Here is a 6,107-nt window from a genome sequence, read left to right on the forward strand (position 1 = left end):
ATTTCGGACAACTCTCGTTTCCTCACCCTACCTCCCATGGCAGTACTCTTCATGTGTGAAAGAGTATCCTCAAGCTTTTTAATTACATTTTCCTTGGTTGTGATGGTGCTCTTTGACTCCTCAAGCGCACTAGTAGCTATTTGCATCTGATCTTGAAGATTGTGGAAACTCCCATTGAGAAACTTCCAATGATGCAAGTAGATCTCGGACCGCGCAATATCCTATTTGTTGAGTCTCTTGCTATAGCCCAACAAACCTTGCTCTCCATTTCCAACGTATTGTAACAGTGATGGAATTTTTGTAAAAGATGGATGAACATTGAGAGAAGGATCCTTTGGATACAAGCATCCGTCTGTCCAGAGATCCACATTATTCTCCCCTTGAGCGCGGCGTTCGTTGGCTGAAGGTAATGTATCCAAGCATGTTTTCTTTGTCGGAACATACTCTTGAGGTAAGCCCTGGAGACCTACCGCGTGAAGAGCTTGCTGGGGAATTGGTCACGTCATCAAGAGGCATTGTAGGATAGAGAGATGGAGCTTGAAGGATGGAGAGATAGAGCTTGTAGGATGGAGAGATGGAGCTTGAAGGATGGAGAGATGGGTGTGTAGGTGCAACAGCAGGTGCAGGTGCAAGGGGGATGGGTGTAGGAGAGGAGCTTAGATTGTTGAGATGTAGAGAGAAAGAGAGAGAGACGAGACAAGAGACACACCATATACGCTCCCAAAGACTGATTCATATTGAGGACAAGATACAAATATATAGGTGAGACCAAGTTCAGTAGAGTGAGCCATATATAGCTCCAACACCCCCACTCAAACAAAGGTCTCTAGCTTTGGATGAAAAAACCCTTGGGGAGTTCAAGGGAAAAACCCAAGCCCCTATACAATGTGAAATATGAATTAGCGGTGATGATGTGAAAGTGAATTATGCATCTATGTACAAATATTCAAGTGACTTAGATATCACAAGGTGCAAATGTGGAGTGTGCATAGTGCATGGTACCTAAAATATTACAATGTCATATGGACAAAGCTATGACAATAGCAAAGAAGCTAATCTAGAAAGAGTGAGGCCGAAGCAACTCCAAGCTACGAGCGCAAGAGGATGAAACGTGACTCATTGAGGCCTTTTGTCAAAATGTCTGCAATCATCTGGTCACTTGGATAGTGTTCAACCATAATGGTTCCTTTGCGTACTTCATACCTGACATAATGATAATGGACAGCAATGTGCTTTGACTTATTATGTTGAACATAGTCTTTTGCAAGACTAATAGCACTTTGGTTGTCACACCGTAAGGGTGTGCTAGAAAGAGGAGAGTGACCAATATCAACCAGCATTTGTCGAAGCCAAATCAACTCACGAGTTGCAAGTGATGCCGCAACATATTATGACTCAGTCGTAGAAACTGCAACACAACTTTGTTTCTTGCTGGTCCAAGAAACAAGAAAACCATTTATAAAGAAGCAATTTTCACTAGTAGATCGCATAGATAAATGTGAGCTTGCCCAGTCTGCACTGTGTAACCCAAAAGAGAAAGAGATTGCATAGAATCCTATGTGAGTTGTCGTCGATAGACTAAACCAAAATCTGTAGTGCCTTTCAAGTATTTCAATACACGCTTTGCAGCAGACCAATGCTTAAGAGAAGGACATGCAAGATGTTGTCCAAGATAATTAGCAGCAAACAGAATATCAGGACGAGTTTTCATGCCAACAAACTGAAGACATCCAATCAAGTTAGCATAAGGTTGATTTGTGACAAGTTGACCGCCATTGTCAGAAGTATTCTTCGTAGAGCTCGCAAGACAAGGTGTGTTGGCTGAATGTGCAGATTCCATACCAAATTTTTGAATAGTATCTGCAATAAACTTTGATTGTCAAAGGAATAAAATACCTTTTGTATGGTTCCGTTGGATTTGAATGCCAAGACAAGAGTGAATCTCTCCAAGATCCACCATATCGAATGCAGAAGACAATAACTTTTTCACTTGCTGAAGAAATCCCAAATCATTGGAAACAAGGATGGTATTATCCACATAAAGAGCAAGAATCACAAAACTGCTACCTTGGCGTTTTATGTATAAGTTGGGGTCTAACGAGCAAGAGATGAATCCTTTAGAGGTGAGAAAAAGATCAAATTTTGTATACCAGGCTCGCGAAGCTTGTTTTAGACCATATAGTGCCTTATGGAGTTGAGCAACAATGTCTTCTTTACCTAGAATAACAAACCCTTATGGTCGTTCCATATAAATTTCCTCTTCCAAGTCACCATTAAGAAAAGCAGTTCGCACATCCATTTGATGAGCTTCTAAATCAAATTGAACAGCAAATGCTAATAAAACTTGAACACTTGTAATGCGAACAACTGTTGAAAAAGTCTCTTGATAATCAACACCAGCTACTTGGGAGTAACCTTTTGCAACTAAACGCGCCTTAAACTTGTCAAAAGATCCATTTGCTTTTACTTTTGTCTTATACACCCACTTACATTTAATAGCTGTATCACCAGGAGGTAATTCAGTTAGTATCCATGTACCTTTAGAGATAAGAGAATCGTACTCTGCTTCCATAGCCTCTTGCCATTGATCCTTTTGTGGTGAAGAGATAGCTTCATCATAAGTAACGGGATCTTCAGAAGTAGAAAAAGCATTATCAGCAATATCGTCATCATAAACATGACACGAGCCATGTTCAAAATCAATAGGCAGATCAATGGCAACATTTGGAATGGATGGTTGTGAAGAGAAAAGTTGATCTATAGGAAGAGTTTCATCTTCTAAAAGAAATGGAAAAGCCTGAAGCAATGATTTAGTATCATTAGAATCATCCATGGACCATGAGCCTCCCATAAGGTGTTCGTTAAAAGTAGCATCGCGATTCACAATTAGTTTCTTGGAGGAAGGGTCATAGAATTTGTAGCCTTTGGAAGTGTTAGAATATCCAATAAAAATAACTTTAAGACCAGGAGCATCAAGCTTTGTTCGTGTTTCTTTGGGAACATGAATATAAGCAATACATCCAAAGGTTCGAAAATGAGATACAGAAGGAATGTCACCTGTACATGCTGTGATGGGTATCTTACCAGAGGGTGCAGTAGTAAGAAGATGATTCTGAATAAATGCTGCTAGCAAAGTAGCTTCAGCCCAAAAAACCCGAGATAAGCCAGAATGAATCAGCATACATCTTACAGCATTAAGAATAGTGCGATTCTTTTGTTCAGCAACACCATTCTGTTGAGGCGGATATGGAATAGTGTGTTCATGATGAATTCCACTGCCAGCACAGTAACTCACAAACTCTCGAGAAACATATTTGCCTCCATTGTCATTACGAAACTTCTTAAGGCGACGACCAGTTTGAAGTTCCGTAGCCTTATGGAATTGTTTGAAAACAGACAAGGCTTCAGATTTTTGTCTAAGTAGAAATACAGTCGTATACCTTGAGAAATCATCAATGAAAGTAATGAAGTAGCGATGTTGTGATCTCGAAGAAGGTAGAGGTCCACATATATCAGTATGAACAAGATCCAATATGTCATGAGAATGAGTTGTATTTGAAAGAGGAAAGGGTTTACGATTGTGTTTCCCAAGAGCAAAAAATTCACAAATTCCCATATGGGGATGGGCTTTAAGATCCATGCCATGAACAAGATCACGAATTTGAAGATCAAGGAGTTTTGAGAAATCGACATGAACAAAACGGTGATGCCATACTTTGCAATCATGATCACCTGGAGCAGTGACAATATTTGCTACAGCATCGTTGAGAGAGAGTTCAAACAAATTACTGTTTTGAGGAGCAGTGGCTATAATCTGTCCATCTTTCTCAATTCGGCATTTGGTATGATTAAATCCAACAAACAGACCAAGATCAACAAGTCTAGCAACTGAAAGAAGATTAAGTTGAAGATCTGGTACATGTAATACTCCTCGCAAAATTCGAGTGGAAGAAGATAAGGTACCAAGATATAAGTCTCCAATACCGTTTACTTGACAAGTAGTATCATCAGCAAGATAAACAACATGTTGAACTGGCAGTGGATGATATTTATGGAGCCACTTAGATTGATATGTCATATTTCCTATAGCACCAGAATCGACAATAAAAAGTGATCCATCACGTACATGAAGTATTCTGTCTGGAGCAACTGAACATAGGACGCAGCTTGTTTCTGGTACAATGTTGTTTCGATGTTCAGTAGCATATTCTCTATTCCGATCTGTGTCGAATCGACGCTTATAGCACATATGAGTGGGATGATCAGATCGTCTCTAGATAAACGTGGTTGTTTTATGCTAATATTGTGTTCTTCATCATATTGACGTACCCAACAATCATCTTCAGTATGGCCATTTCTGTTGCAGTAAGAACATTGCTTATTAGGAAATTTGAGACGAGAGAAAATATTACCGCGACGGCCACCTCTGCGGTTTCCTCGTTGAAATGGACGCCTTCGAGCATAAAAAGCACGTTCCATCTATTGTGACTAAGTCTCCTCTTGTGAAATCATAGCTGTATCGTGACCAGCATTCGGACGTTCTTGACGTTGAGAGTATTCAATTAAAGACATGCAATCTTGGTCGAAATCAAGACCATCTTTATTAGAGAGAATAGTAACAATGTTATCATAAGAAGAGTCCTTCACCGTATCAAGGAGAAGTGTAATCAGTTGCTTTTGTGGAACAGGATCACCGGCAACAGCAAGTTGATTAATAATAGATTTGAAAGATTCAATATGTCCCGTCATGGCAGTACCAACTTCATATTGTAACTTGTTAAGCAACCCTCTCAAATAAATTATTTATGTAACAGATTTCTTCTGAAAGTTTTCAATAAGGTACTTCCATACGTCGTGGGAAGTAGGCAGTTCATACATATCAAGCAAAAGGGAATCAGTAACAGCAGAAAGAATATACCGACGAGCTGCTTTATCACGTCGTTCCCAGTCCATAAAGGCAACATTCCAACCTTCAAATATAGGTCCTTCAGTGATAAGCACGTTATCAGTATCCGTATCAACAGGCTGAGGCGGACAAACACGGTTTCCAAGAACAACATCGGAGAGTTCATCGCCTTCAAGAATTAACAACATCTTTGCTTTCCAGCCTGCAAATCCTTGACCTTGGAAAGGAGGAACAGAACGCTGGCCAGAAGGAAAGACGTTGACGAGAATATTCATAGCCATATCTTGTTGCGAGAAGACGTATAAGATAAGATCGCAGAATCTGCACACCATATATGGTGAAGGCCGCAATTGAGAATGAGAGAGATATGACTGCTGCGTTTTGTCAACGATAAACATAAGAAGGATGCTCAAGGAACGTCCAAAGATGTGAGAGACATCACCCAAAAAAAGGTAGGGTAAAGGAGAGGTTAATAATAAACGAGTCCTCAAAATAGAGTGGCGTGAGACGCAAGATTGACGGCCACAATACGAATAGAAAAAAGTTAAATCTTCTCGAAAAAGTTAACTCCAAAATAAGAAAAACGACGGCGGACGCTTCATGAAGAAGTAGGACGAAGAAAGCTACGTCAAGCTCAATTACAGTAAAAACAACATAACTTTCTGCTGCGAACTCCGATTGACGCAAACCTAGAACTCAAATCGAAGAGCTCGAGAAGACGAACAAGTTTTGGATGAAAATTTCCATTGCGGTACGCTCCATTGCGCTTTTCCTGTTTCTCCAAATTTTGAGCAGAACAACAATAAAAATTGAGATGAATTCCAGGGTGTCATTAACAAGAAAACGTAATCAACGATTAGATTGATTAGAAATAAACGCCACATAAAACACTAATCATATTCTTCTTAACACAAAACAACCACAGTTAACAAGAATCAACGCTCAAAAATAAACTTTGTAACAATTTTGAATCTTACATGCGAATCGCATACACATACTATTGTCACCATGAATTGAATCGGTGCGTGGTCGTTACCGCTCTGATACCATGTTGAGATGTAGAGAGAAAGAGAAAGAGATGAGACAAGAGACACACCATATACTCTCCCAAAGACTGATTCATATTGAGGACAAGATACAAATATATAGGTGAGACCAAGTTTAGTAGAGTGAGCCATATATAGCTCCAACATAGATTAGG

This window comes from Adiantum capillus-veneris, chromosome 9 (genome assembly GCF_014529385.1).
Source record: "Adiantum capillus-veneris isolate H3 chromosome 9, ASM1452938v2, whole genome shotgun sequence".
Lineage (NCBI taxonomy): Eukaryota > Viridiplantae > Streptophyta > Polypodiopsida > Polypodiales > Pteridaceae > Adiantum > Adiantum capillus-veneris.